Below are 15,974 nucleotides of genomic sequence, written 5' to 3'. Positions count from 1 at the left end.
AAGTGCTGGTTTTCGACAAGTTTACCCAGACAATAAGTACATGACGAATTCAAGGTAACACAGCATGATGAATGAATTTACTAATGGTCAGTTTTTAGGTGAAGTATTCCCTTAAGTTTAGTAAATGTTAATATGAAGTTATAACAGTCTGAGTTGCCAAATCACGTGGATATCTACTTAAGTCACAGTCTTTATAGCATGCAATCTCATCTTTCTTTCCCTGCTGAGCTGCAGTGGACAGTAACTCACAGAATGAATGTCACACTAAAAAGAACACAACTGCAAAAGATATAGACTTCACTTATCTAACTCAGACTGCTGAAGCACATAGGCTACACATTGGCATGAGTATTATTGAAAAAATGTGGACCTATCCTCTAATTGTGTCAGTGTGATAAACAAGTCACCAGTTGGGAAACAGACACCAGTCAACAACATCATGACAATACTATGACCTGGATACCTTCTCGTCATTGTCCTGTGATCAGAAGTATTACTAAGAAAACCAGTGGGAGCATAAATCTGTCACCAGAGCAGGATATGAATCAAGGTGGGAGAAATATTGTGAAGTGTTTTGGCTCTGACTAAAATCCTACAACACTTTACTGAAGTAAGTTTTTAATGATGTGGACCAAAGTCAAAAATCACACATTTGCCTTGAGGGGCTTTACAGTATGAACAGCTCAATCCTTAGACACTTAGTTTGGATAAAAATAAACTTTAACTGGGAAAGAAAAGGTGAAACAGAGAGGAGGGATTCCCTCTTTGGATTCTGATGGGTCAGTCAGGACATTCAGTTCAAACATATTTGGTATAATAATCAGAGAGGTTCTGTTTGTATCAAGCACCACACCCACTATGCGGCCTGTTTTTATTCCTTCGTTTAACAATTGAATGCATTAAAAAGACCTCTCCCCTCCTTGAAAACTTCCCAAAGCAAACAGATCTGCAAAACGCTCCTTTAAAAAGAGGTGTTAATGAATGAACGTCTGGGAATACACCAAAAAACATCAGTGATCCAAGGGAATCAGTGCAGCTTGAAATCCTATCATGCACTGATTGGGGCCATCAAACAAACAGTACAAAGGTTGCCCCCCCCCCCCCCCCCCCCCCCTTTCCATATATAAACGGTCGCACGATGCTATTCCCAGACCCCTGCCCAAGAAGGTGAATGGTGGGTAGGCCTCTCACCTAAATGCACAACAATGAGCCGGATACTGCCCCCTTCAGATACACAACATCAGTCCACCTTTAACAAGCAAGCTCCAGTCCAACAACACGTACAGCTAAATAAAGACGCCTCCTCTATAATGGGCTTCACTTTGTGGTTCAAAGAGCGGAGGGGAAAAAACAAACAGATCAGCAGCTGGTTAATAAACTGTCATGTGTAGAAGCTGTGTGAGTGTCTAAAGGTGTATTGGGAAACATGTGATTGAAGGATTTTAACTAAAAGACTAAACAACAGTAGCATAAAGTCAATACCAAGGCGTATCTGTAAGCTGTTTTTTATTTGGTCACCAAATCATTTATTTTTTACAGCAGCAGTGAGTAAAATATTAAGGTGGTTAAAATGCATGTTGTGTAACTGCATAGATGTCACCCATTGGTTTATGGACCCCTGTTTTGAAGCCTCAAATTCAGCATTATGGCCGTCACCATCTTGGTTTTTGGAACCAGAAGCATGGATGTATTAAAAAACCTGGACACAGCACTGGAGGTTTGGTTTCAACAATCAATCAATTCAATCAATTTTATTTATAAAGCCCAATATCACAAATCACAATTTGCCTCACAGGGCTTTACAGCATACAACATCCCTCTGTCCTTATGACCCTCGCAGCGGATAAGGAAAAACTCCCCCAAAAAAAACCCTTTAACGGGGAAAAAAAACGGTAGAAACCTCAGGAAGAGCAACTGAGGAGGGATCCCTCTTCCAGGACGGACAGACGTGCAATAGATGTCGTACAGAACAGATCAGCATAATAAATTAACAGTAATCCGCATGACACAATGAGACAGAGAGAGAGATGCAGGTAATGACAGTAGGTTACAACAACATTATTGAAAGTAATAATATTATAGTTATAGTTCTGGCTACTGTGGTACAATATGTTGAAAGTATGTATTAATATCTGGCAGTATACATGCGTGACAATATTCATATGTGTATAATAACAGTAGAAGTATGACTAATGACTAATGATGGCAGCAGCAGCAGGAGGCATCTGGCAGGACCACGGCAGCAGCACAACCACACACGTCACGCTGTCCAGGCACTGCTGTGATATGAGTTAATCTGAGAGACAGTGGAGCACAAAGGCTCCGGAGAAGAAGCCGAGTTAGTGACATCCAGAATGGCCGAGTTAGCAAGATGCAGTAATAGAATACGAGAGAGAGAGAGAGAGAGAGAGAGAGAGAAGGAGAGAAGGTGCCCGGTGTATTATAGGGGGTCCTCCGGCAGACTAGGCCAAAGTCAGCCTAACTAGGGGCTGGTACAGGGCAAGCCTGAGCCGGCCCTAACTATAAGCTTTATCAAAGAGGAAAGTCTTAAGTCTAGTCTTAAATGTGGAGACGGTGTCTGCCTCCCGGACCGTAACAGGAAGATGATTCCACAGGAGAGGAGCCTGATAGCTGAAGGCTCTGGCTCCTGATCTACTTTTGGAGACTTTAGGGACCACGAGTAACCCTGCGTTCTCAGAGCGCAGTGTTCTGGTGGGATAATATGGCACTATGAGCTCACTAAGATATGATGGAGCTTGACCATTTAGAGCTTTATAAGTTAACAGTAGGATTTTAAATTCAATTCTGGATTTTACAGGGAGCCAGTGCAGAGAAGCTAAAACAGGAGAAATATGATCTTGTTTCTTAGTTCCTGTTAGTACACGTGCTGCTGCATTCTGAATTAGCTGGAGAGTTTTTAAGGACTTACTAGAGCTACCTGATAATAGAGAGTTACAGTAATCCAGCCTAGAGGTAACAAAAGAGTGGACCAATTTTTCTGCATCTTTTCGGGTCAGGATCGGCCTAATTTTCACAATATTACGCAGATGAAAAAATGCAGTCCGTGAGGTTTGTTTTAAATGAGAATTAAAAGACAAATCTTGATCAAATATTACTCCGAGGTTTCTTACGGTAGTGCTAGAGGCCAGAGCAATGCCATCTAGAGAAACTATGTCATCAGATAAAGAGTCTCTGAGTTGTTTGGGGCCAAGAACAATAACTTCAGTTTTGTCTGAATTTAACATCAGGAAATTGGTGCTCATCCAAGTTTTTATGTCTTTAAGGCAGTTATGAAGTTTAGTTAATTGATTAGTTTCTTCTGGCTTCATCGATAAATACAACTGAGTATCATCCGCATAACAATGGAAATTTATAGAGTGATTTCTAATGATGTTACCTAAAGGAAGCATATATAGAGTAAATAGGATTGGTCCGAGTACAGAACCTTGCGGAACTCCAAAACAAACTTTGGTACGTAAGGATGATTCATTATGAACGTCAACAAACTGAAAACGATCAGATAAATAAGATTTAAACCAGCTTAGTGCAGAACCTAACAATGCAGTTTCACTCTGAAGTAGTCAAAGTCCACTACTTGATCAGTGGCTTCTGGTGTCAGAGACCAAAAAAAAAAATGACATCCTTTCACTTCAGCATGATGTGCGGCTGGTCACTGTTATAGTTTAATGGCACCCAGCAGCATCGAGGGAAACGTGGTGTGACAAGAACAAATGTTAAGGCTGCAAAAGTCCAAGTAAGGTGGTAGGGTCCAACAACCACCGACTTTCACCCGAAAGGTGGGTATTCGCTTCCCATAAGACTGTGAAGCCAAATCCCGTTCTTTTTTCCTAAACCCAACACGTGATTTTGTTGCCTAAACCCAGCCACATGTGGGTGTTGGCAAAACGTAACCATGTGCGTTTGCTGTTGAACTAAAAAAATGTCAGTTTGTGGCATTGTACCAACATAGTGCTTTTGAAAGAGACTGTATGCAAACTGTACATTCCATGTGAAAACAGAAGTGTATTTTGAAAAAAAAACAGGCAGAACTTGACATGGTGTCCCAGAACGTCAACAGCTAATGCACCCAGGGTACATAGCACGTTGTATCTAGACGTGGACCAAGCGTCAGTACGAGGTCGGAGTGAGAATGTATTGGTTTCAAAGCCTGGCGCTGTTCCTGGCCAGAAGTGACCAGATTTGGGCTAGAGGCTGGCGCTGTGGAGGAGTGAGGAGTGGATCTGACTGAGAAGCGGAGACTGTCACTCATAGCAGCCCACCATTAACTAGGCATAACTTTAAGCCTTAATAACATGTAAACGGGTGAGTTACATAAAAATTCACTTCCTGTACAGTTGTAATGAAGGTGAAATTAGCTACAGAGATCAAAAGAGTTTTTTTGTGCCAGGCTGTGAACATGTTATTTCTGTTGTAAAGTTTTTTAACATGGGGGTTTATGTGGATTGACCAGAGCCGGCCTCCAGTGGCCATTTGAGGAACTGCAGTTTTTGGCACTTCCATGTTGGTCGCATTTTTCAGCCCCAGAGATTATTGCTTGATTAGCAGTAAACACAAAATACAGCTGAGGCTGATGGGAATTTCATAGTTTAGCAGGTATTAAACAAAAGTATTTAATTCATTACGGAGGAGCATGAATGTGTGTGGCAATCCATTCAATAGCTGTTGAGCAGGGGTGGGGGCAAGGGGTGTTACAATATCTGCCCCATCTCCAACTGTAGCCAGTGAGTCTCCTGGCAATCGTTAATGTCTGCACAAAATTTGATTGCAACACATCCGATGCTTGTTAAGATATTTCAGCCTGAACCCAAGTGGTGTACTAACACGCTCACACTGCCATCCATTGAGCCGTTCTGCAAAAAACTGTTCATGAACAACTTAAAAACATCAAGAACCAAACAAACATCTGGTGACTCCACTCGTTAACCACTGAGATGCTGCACCCAGGATGACTTAATGACTCACCCAATACAACATATACACCATATTAAAAAAAATCATTCATGCATATTCTGCTCCCACAGTCCCTGTTACTTGATCTCACCCGTTGTTCAAAGAGTAAGGAGCTCCCAGACCTCACTGTCTCTATAATTTGCGGACATTTTCAGCTGCTGTTCTTCTTCTACGAGTTAGCCGCTAACTGCTATTGGCTGCTTTTTAAATCTCATGCCGGTGGGTCGCACACATAACACGCTGACAAAAAGTGAAACCTTTCCCGTCCCAGTGGCTCACGCTTTTAACACAGACGTCGATTCGGCCAAGCTTTTGCTACTTCCGCTGCCATCTTTTAAAGACAACTCTGTCTCCTGATTCTGTGATTGTAGCTTTAATAGAAAATAATGAGGCAGAATAACAGCGTAATATTCTCGCCTTAAACAGGCAATGTAAAAGGGACTTGTGCCTGAGTGTGTCCATTTTTTGTGTGCTCTGCATTAGTGTTGCCGAAAAACAAAATGGTTTATGGCTCCACTCAGTAAGACTTTCATTATTTCATTCCTCAGGCTGCATGATGGTGCAGTGGTTAGCATTGTGGCCGCACAGCAAGAGGGTTGTGTCGTTTGTGGGGACCAGTGACGTTGCTAAACTTTCAAGAACTTTAAACTCACTCCAGGAAAAGTGGCATTTTATTCTGGTTGGGCAACTCATGTGTTATGAATTAGTGAGTAATCTAAATTAATTCTTTTTTATTACATCTCTTAAAAACGAAAACATCAGAAGCTTGTATTGTTGGTCTAAATTTAAATTTAAAAGGCTGGTGTGCCAGTGGGGTAAAAAAATAAAATAAAATAGAAATATTGCACAATGTTAGTTATTCATAGCATGTGTTCCCCCTCTGCCATCCTGTTTGTTTACTGCTGACAAACAGAAAACAGACATATCAGATAAGAGCACAGCTTCTGATCACCTTACGTAGTAAATCTGATGAGTGAATCAAGTCCATCTTTTTTTATATCGACCATGATATCAGAAATCAAAACTTTGCCCCAAGGGATTTTAAAGTTCAAATAGTTTCCACAGAACTGCAACACAGCCATGTCAGTGGTGCTGCACCCTCGGGAGCCCTCAGATTCATCAATGCCCATTCAAAGGCAGAAGTGCAGTGAGACCAGCTCACCCACTTGCCCCCATTGTTTACCTCCCTGGTGGGGGTGAGGGATGTATATAGTGCTCATGCACCAGGAGGGCCTGGGAAAAAATGCTGCTCACAGTGGCATAATTAACGTGAACATGATGGGGTTATTTTGGAACTCAGATGCATGTTTCTTTGTGTTAATCCCCTCTCTGTGAAACGTCTGTCTGGTTCCGGTGCTGCCAGGCTTCTGTCGGCCACCCCGTTGCTCTGTAAACTAAAATCTGTTTTGATGAGTCCAAACGTGGGACACCAGAACCTCCTGTGGGTAAATATGCAGCGGCTGGCGCTCTGGCCTCGTTTGATCTGCAAACATTTGCAGTGGCATTTTGTGGTTTTGTTCACCACACATCACATATGAAATGAGATGCCAGATTGTTTTTCTCTGGATTCAGTTGTTGGTTGCGTCAGACAGAATTACTGGTAGTGTGTTTTTATGCTTTTTTTTTTCTTTGGCAATGTCAGTAAGTTGGTTTAAAACTAAAACATCTCAACAACTATTGGATGGATTGCTGTAAAATCTGGCACAGAACTCAAATTTCACCAGGAGGATGATTCATAATAACCATTAACATAAAATTTGGTTCACACATTCATGTTCCCGTCAGGATGAATCGAGATCACTTTGGTTATCCCCTGACTTTTCATCCTTCACAAAATGTACTTTTCTTTATGATGCATCTGCAAAGCTAATGACATTCCCATCAGCCTCTGCTGTCACCTTTGTCTTTTGCTTATAAGATGTCGGATCAGAGACTAAAAAGATGTTTAGTTGGGACATGTCCCACTGCCATCCCTGGGCTAATCAATCGAGTTGAACATCTTGTCATTTATTTTCCAGAAGAGGTTAAACTGTGATATGTTTTATGTTTAGAGAAAAATGATCTGTTGACATATGGCATAAACCAAAACTACGAACTTATTGTCTCATGAGGAACAGCTACGGTGTGGAGCCTTATATGAAGTAGCTATACTCTAAACAAAAGACAAAGATCCCTGTGTGTGCACAGTAGCGCTCAGGAACATTAGCCTTAGCGACTGGAAGGTTTGCTGTGTAATTCAGGTGAAGCTGAGGTTCACTTCTTGTTTTACTGTGTCACAGAGGCCGTTTACAAGTTGCCGGCTATTTTCATAAACGGACATTTCATCGTCTCCGTTTTCAAAAAGATCTTCATTTACACTTACCCGTGTATATATACACAAGAGCATGCCAAACCTGTAGGTGGCAGTGTAACGAGAAGCTCAAGCCTTCCATGTATCCATTGTCACCATAGCAACATAGGTTGCACTTTTGACACAGGCACAAGTTCCGGCCCATACTGTGACGTCGACTGCCGTTTATCTCCGTTTATCTCAGTTTACATGCAAACGCGCAACCGGAGTTTTCCAAAATCTCCACTCTGGTCGGAGTTTTTAGAAAGACTCGTTTTCAGAGGAGAAATCTCCGTTTGTGTGTAAACGAAGGGCACAAACGAAGGAAGATGTCTCCGTTTATCAAAATCACCGTGTACGTGTAAACGACCTCACAGTCTGCTTCTCTCCCTCACCTGCACCCTGCTAGCCAGCCACGCCCCGCCATCAAGACAACTCCTCTCGCCTGCCTCCACAGCTGCAGCTCATCAGCCAATCAGCCTGGTATATAAGCCTCTCCAGCACTTACACAGTCTTTGCCAGATTGTTCTGGAGCTACAAGCAACCCAAACTCAAAGACATCAGGGGCTGTATTCACAAAGCTTCCAAGTGTTAAGATTTGCTCCTAGTGACGAAATTCTAAGAAAATTCTTTTCTTTTTCTTTTTCATTTTCTTAGAATTTCCCCTTCAAGTTAAGACTAAATCCTTGTAAAGATAAGTTATTCACAGAGCATCTTAGACCTTAAAGAGCTCCTAAGGTGAAAAACTTTTAAATGGTGGAAACACAAAGAGGTCGGAGAAACGGTCTCTAAACACAAAATGACAGTGAGTAAATGAAATGCTACAGATGAGTGTGCAGGGATAATGTTTGTGGTCGAAACCATTTCCCACCTCACAAAATAACGCTATAACGCCAGAAATGAAATTATCACAATACTAAGATATTTGAAAAACTGGAAAAATCGCTTGTGTCTGTGACAACCAATCACATCTGTTAAAAGAAAGCATCACACCCAGCAACAGGGTCAATCACACCCCCTCAGTAAGATAAAAGTTTCTGTCCCTTCCTTTCTCAGAGTTGCTCTCAGAACTTTCCTAAATCACTCCTAAGCTATGACTCCTTATTAAAAGTTTCTCAAAAAGGTCTCTTAGAGTACTCTCAGAATGTTTGTGAATACAGCCCCAGAACTGTTGCATATCTGTGTGAGCAATAAAGGTCATTACCAACTGTCTGCCTGCCTCAGTGTGCTGCATTTGGGTTCAATTTACCCGTTACATACTGTCCTGTATGTAACCAGTGGACTTTGGTGTTGTCTGCGTTGTGTTGATATGAAGAGGTCCAGCCTGTGGAGATCTCTGGAGGCAATCTCTGTTTATTCCTGACAGCAAGGGGTAAAAACAAAATTCTCTGTCAGTTACAGCCATATAAACTCGAGCATACACACATTAAGTGACACAGGAATATAGCATAAAATGATCTTATAAACAGCTTAACAGTGCTAAAAATTACTACAAGAGCAATGTCGGAGTACAACAGCAAAAGGGGAAAGGCAAGGCGGGAGACATCTGTTTATAGGTGGGGTACCCTCAAAGGTGAACATGAGGGAACAGAATTTGGGTATCAGACGTTCCACATGTTGAGTGCGGAGGCCTAAGTGTGTCAGGCACATTTGTACATGACACAAAATTTAAAAAATCATCCTATCAATAAGCAGCATGTTTTATTGTTGTTTCAGTCATTTTGGGATACTTATGTTAGCATTTAGCTCAAAGCACTCCGCATGGCTGAGTGGAGTTTACTGATAGGGGTGGGCATATAGATATTAAAATACTGATATTGCTTAGTATGATATTTGTCATTTTCAAAATAGATTCTAGCATCAACAGGATCGATACTAAAGTAGGGATCAGTTTCTGTCTGTCTCTGCGGAAACAATGATGTCATGAACACATCCAGTGCATGTACTCGTTGCTCCTCCACTGCTGTTGTGTTGTGTGCATTCATACAACATGTGCATCACGTACGGGCAGTGCAATCCAGACACATAATTGCAGTGACGTCTGAACAGAGAGAACTTGGAGCTGCAACAGAGAAGAAGGGAGGAGGAGGGAAATGCTTCATCATCCAGACCTCTGACACAGAAACAGAGTTCACTGCAGAGTTTTTTAAAGAAAGGCTTAGGCGAGGAATATCCAGTTACACAGTAGTGTGATTAATATTTTAGTCAAATCAGACAGTCAGTATTGGCTAATGGTCAAACTTATTGGTCATCATTAGCTGTTATTCTAGCAGTCAGAGTATTCACCTCATGAATTATGACACACTGCTCTCCCAGACGTGAAAGTACATAAACAACTCTTAAAAACAAAAAGTTTTGGTGTCTGTGACTCTGTGTGACTCTGGCCCTGTTTCTCTTGGTATCAGATGAAACCAGATTATTTGGTATCGCCCAGCCCTGCCTCCTAAGGGAATCTTTGTCTGTTCCTTTATCTCAGTGAGTGAAATGCTCCCATTTTCCTCAGAAAAAATGTGAAAAAAAAAAGTGAAAGTTCCACAGAGGTTAAATTCCCCAACGTTCTGGCCCCCAGGATGTAAAGAATGTTCTCTCACTTCTGAAAACAATAACAGCTCATAAACAGAGACATTTTTCACAATCTCACAAACATCTATTTCTGAGACATCCTCAATGAATCAATTGAAACGCTGCAACAGGACGTGTGTTTGCAGAATCCTGCTTTACATGTGTTTCACATTACAGATGACAAACTAAGGATCGAGCCCGTGTGTCAGCCATGCAGGCAGTTTCTCTAAAAATAGTAGCAGATGGTCCTGTTTTACCTCCTTCCCTGCAGAGAAACGCTGTGGTCACTTTAATAACATCAATGAAGTTATGCAACAAACTGAATTCTTGGGCAGACTGTCACTGATCGACTCCACGACCGCTCTGCTGAGCTCAGGGAAAGAAGATACATTTGTTACTTCGAATTACAAGAACATTTGGAGTGAGCAAGATCCTGAGTTCATCATCAGATGTTGTAGCATGCAAATGTAATCTCCGGAGTCATTTTAATTATACTGACACATAAATCACTATGTAAGGTTGACTCGGCTGTGTTTGCATGTTCTCCCTGTGTCAGTGTAGGTTTTCTCAGGGTACTCCGGCTTCCTCCCACAGTCCAAAGACATGCAGGTTAACTGGTGACTCTAAATTGTCCGTAGGTGTGAATGTGAGTGTGGATGGTTGTCTGTCTCTATGTGTCAGCCCTGTGATAGTCTGGTGACCTGTCCAGGGTGTATCATACCTCTCGCCCAGCTGGGATAGGCTCCAGCCCCCCCGCGACCCCCAACAGGATAAGAGGTTATGGAAAATGAATGAATACTTTTTAATCTTTGGGCTAGGTGGAAGGAATTTTCAAGCTAAAAGGATCCCATCCAAGTGAAGTCACTAGTCAGTGAAGTTAAAGTCCATGCTGTCTTTTTTGATTGTGTCAAGTCCAGTCTGAAGTCATCAAATGTGTGACTCAAGCCTGACTTGAGTCCACACCTCTGAGTATAGGCCTACAGAACATATAGTGTATATATATATATAGACATTGTGGTTAGAAGTGATTGATTTTAAACCACAGCTTTTCATAAAAATGGATGAAAGGTTCCTACTCTAAAAAATCTGAACATCAACAATGTCATGACCCCATAGTGTTGGGGTAACAACATTAAAACTGTAGTTTACCAAACTACTAGCTATGTCACCATGAACACTGCATCTTATCTACTCTCAAAAAAATTAGCTTGTCAAAGTAAAACTAGTTTCAGAAAGTAGTTCAACTAAATCCAAACTACATCACAAGAATTGATCACAAACTGAGTCTGGATTCTCATATTGGTACACAGAGCTAAAACTGACCCAGTGTGAAGCGTAGGTGTGTCTGATTTCGGGACTAGGGCAGGCCGATCCTCATCTAGACAGCCCGAAGATGTGTTTTAAGGAGAGGATAAGGAGCAGTGGCTGCTGTGGAATCAGTAAAATGCTAAACTTCCAAAGGAAATTCATTAGTATTTAATTGCAGACAGCTTGGCTGCAAACCAGAGGTGATTTTAGTCACACAGCAGGTGATTTCATTAAATTACAACTGTGGCCACTGAGCTGTAGCATTGTGCCACATTGTAGGACAAGAAACATCATGGGAATACAATACATATGCAGTTTGTAATTAATTACACAAACTAAAATAGCCAACATAGTTAACTACTGAAAAACTACTGAAAAAGCTGCTGAGATTTAAATGTAGTTAAGCTGCCACCCAAGTGCTGCAAACTGTAGTTAGACTAGTAACTGAACTCCATGTTGTTAATGGCTCCCCAACATTGGATATCAGTCTGACATACAGCTGTAACTCTGCTGACAAGATGTTAGCATTGTGTCCTCGTAGGGCTGGTACAAGCTGTACGAATCTGTCAGATCTGTGTTACAGTGCTGTTTGGATCTGAACCAGAAAACTCAGCACCACCCTTCACAACATCCTGGATCCTCTCACAGTCACCTTGTCTCCTTGTCTTCTGGAAAGCACTCAATAGGCTGTCAATGTATGTTAAGCCGTGCAACTCAGCAGACTCTGAGGACGAAATAAAAACTGCTGACCTCACACATAACAGACATATTTCAGCACTGAGACATATAATCATGTCTCTCATGGGCTTTTATTTGCACTCTTATGAATGTATGTGTTGCTATTGCATCTAAGTTTACTCTCAGTCTCCTTATTCTGTCCTGCACAGGGCAGATACAGACTGATAATGATTAACCCATTCAGATCCCTCGTCCATAACTTTTCTAGCATGTCTAGATCTATGATCACTGTCCTCTGACTCCACCCAGGTGATGGGATGTATATTAACCAATCACAGTGTTCTACATCATCTAAAGTGGACCACAGTGAAGCCACGCCCCCTGTTTAACAAACATGGCTGACAATGAGGCAAGGAGGAGGTTTAAGGCAGGTTTCAGTTTATCAATCATATTGTTAAAGTACATCATTTGTGTTTAAATTGTGTTTAAAGTGATTATGAGATGTTATATTACTTATACATGTCAAAAAATCATATCAAATATTTATAGCTGTTACTCAGGAAGTTTTCAAAATCATACATCCATTGGGGAAATAGTGTTTTAATTTCAGTTTCTCGTGATGCAATCAGCCTATAGTGCATTTTATTTATTATGTCCACAGTATATTCATCTCAGGAGGTTTTCAGCATACTGTTTGCTGGAGATACTTCAGAAATTGAGGATATTTTGAGATGTGATGACGAATACAATGCAAAATATTTATGCAATGTGTTTTAAAGCATTACTTTATTAACTGAGATGAGTTATCTATTACTGAAAAAAAATCACTTCATGTTCTTCATTGAAAAAAAAGTCTGTTCAGGCTATTTATTGTCATTTTTATTATTACTTTAACGCTGCATTAAGATTCTTTGTCCATGGAAATGGACAGAAAACAAAATGTTAATTATTTATAAGTATATTAGAGTAGAAATCCACTATAACAATATTTTTGTGTGTTGGAACATAGTTGAGTTCTGAATGGGTTAAGAGCTGATAAATCTATTTGTGCACATCCATGAGAAGAGCGGAGACTTTGCTAAAATAACTCAATGGCGCCATCTAGTGAACACACATGCATGTTTGTTCATGAAGGGGCTTTTCATCTAAAGAGCCAAAGACCCCTGATTTTAAAACACTGAATTAAAAACTGGTAGAAAAGATTTCACTTTGTTCATGAGCTCAACAACAAAGTGAAACACAGCATGGCATGTGTGGAAATCTTTTTTTTTTTTTAACAGTGTGGACTCATTGATGTTTTTCAGCACCTTGCCGTGACTAAGCTGGGTGGGGTGGTGGTTGTCCAGCATCAAAACACTGAATTGAAAATATGATATTCGATCAGGGAGTTCTGACATCACTGACACACTTTTACAGTAAGAGGTGTGTCAGTGATTTCACAAAGTTTACCAGTTCAATCTTACATTAGAGACCTGACAAAGTGAATCAAAAATAACATGTGATGTGTTTCTGTTGCCCTTTTTATTGTGAACTGTGCAATGCTTTGTACAGCAAGATGAAATCAGATATTGATCTTGTAAATATGGATGACGCATAAAGACTGGGATGGTTGATCACCTAAGAAATATATAACTTATCTAGTTATCTGGGGAAACCCTGACAGAGGAGAAGAAAAAGGCTCTTTATCAAAATAATCTGGAGATATTTATTTGGCCCTTATATGAACAGTTCATTCTGTTTCTTTTCTTTTCTGTCTCCTCATGATGTGTATACACAAGACCAGAAATGCATGTGAAATAGTGGTGTCTTGTGATCCCATGCGGGACGGGCCTAGTGTTTGCCATTACACAGAAATAAATAAAAAATGAATGACTGGATGATGAAGCCACCGTGACCATGCCAACGAGATTAAATCAGTGACCTCAGGTACAATTCAAGAGGAGAATCCAACAGCAAATACAGTTCACATTTGTTCCTGTGACACTAAGCTCAATTTAATCGTTGTACAAGTCTGTTCTTGTTGAACATCAGACTGATGGTGTCATTGACTGGAACTGACATGATCTTACCACTTCCACGCTACAGTACAGCAGCCGTTGGTGATACATGAGCATAGTTGCTGAATCACAGTTGTGTTTGTGCTGTCAGATGATTTGAGTTATGCGCAGACAAAAGGTCACCTGATGACATGTCACTTCTTTAACTACACAGTTGCATAAAATATTTTCTCAAACTTCCTGACATGATGTAACTCATCAGGTTGTTGCAGAAAATGTCTGAGTACTTCTTTCCACACATTTTCATCAAGTCAGTTCCATTATGGGTAACTTTCTGTTTCATTTTTATGCTCCATTTATTTATAGTAAGTTCAATGCAAAGTGCCCTGAAATGCATCTGAGGATAAAACATCATTTACACAAGGATTTCTCCTCATGACAGGATGTCAGATATGTGTTGTAAAAATGAAGCTTATAATTTTTTATTACAGGGCATTATTACCTCTAAACTAACTGAAAGCCATTTAAATTTTACTGTTATTTGCACTTGCCATATGTCTACATTTATTGTCTCTTACCTATTTACCAAAGTTTACACTGATGGCTGAATGTCTTGTGACCATTTAGGGTTGCAGTAGTTTAGTTCTCTTAGGGTCTCTTAGGTTAGTCTCAGGTGCTCTGTAGGTTACTGTATAATATATGCAAATGTTGGTGAACACATTTTATATACTACCTGCTTAGTGTCTGGGAGCCTATTCTCAGGCTTCAGATTTTAACAGTAACTTCTTGTCATTCAGAATAAATCATCCTGTGTAATACATATTGTAATACTCTGACTCTTGAGTACAATATGGTACATATGTTTAATTGTCTTTGTTGGTGAAGGCTGCCCTCTAGAGGTCAGGAGTCTGATGATTAATCAGCAGTGGTGGAAGTACTTAGAAATTATAGATGAAGTAAAAGTAGCAACACTACAGTGTAGAAACACTCTGCTCCACGTAAGTCATGCATTCAATAAGAGAAACTAAGAAATTAATACAACACCTCTCTGAAGATTTGGCAGCCACACTTGACGTATAGTGATACTTTACCAACACCTCCATCAGATTTGTTATAAAAAGGACACCAGATTGATACACAGTTAGTCCTCTGATTTAGCCAGGATTATTTATATTTATTTTTTTATCTATTTATTTGTATAAGATAAGATATGATATGATATGATAAGATAAGATAAGATAAGATAAGATAAGATAAGATATGATATGATATGATAAGATAAGATAAGATAAGATAAGATAAGATATGATAAGATAAGATACACCTTTATTGATCCCACAGTTGAGAAATTCCAGTGTTACAGCAGTCAAGGGGAACGAGTCAGATTAAAGGTAGGCATGCAAAAAAAAGTACAAAAAATACAAGAAACAGCAATAAATAATAATAATAAATATTATAATGAGCAGTGGATAAAATCAATATAATATATATATAATTTTTTTGATTATTACCTAATTCTTTTGAGTTAGGTCCTCTTTTGGTATGTTTGTATGTGGGGGCAGGGAGGGGATTTTGGAGCCATGTTTGTAAATTGAAAATTTAAAAATAAAATATAAAAATATTCATATAAAGAAAGATGTATATCATAGTATTGGATCATTGATGGCTTCATATGTTCATCACTTTAATGCTGCAGCTCATAAAGACTGAGCTTTATTTTAACCTAGAAGAAGAGGAAGAAGTTATTAGTACATAAATGTAGAGGAGTAAAAAGCACGATGTTTGCCTCTGAGTTGTAGGGTAGAGATATAAAGTAGCAGAAAACGGAAATACTTAAAGTATAATTATCTCAAACTTATACTGAAGCAGCCTGCAGCACTTGAATAAATGTACTTTATTACTCTCTGGTGTTCAGACAGATTTCATCAAGAATCCCACAAGGGGGCAGCAGTGACTCTGAATAATCTACACACTGGGGAAATTTGAGGACACACTAAAGTAACCAGAGTGATGATTCAGTACAGTGTAGTGATGTAGGCTGGTCTACAGTGGATCACAAGCGACTGGGAGGAGGTTAAAGAAAACAAACGAGTGTAGTCTAAAAATCAAGACATAAATGCGCACTGTAA

The sequence above is a fragment of the Epinephelus lanceolatus genome, chromosome 7 (genome assembly GCF_041903045.1).
Source record: "Epinephelus lanceolatus isolate andai-2023 chromosome 7, ASM4190304v1, whole genome shotgun sequence".
Taxonomy (NCBI): Eukaryota; Metazoa; Chordata; class Actinopteri; order Perciformes; family Serranidae; genus Epinephelus; species Epinephelus lanceolatus.
This window is presented reverse-complemented; position numbering follows the sequence as displayed.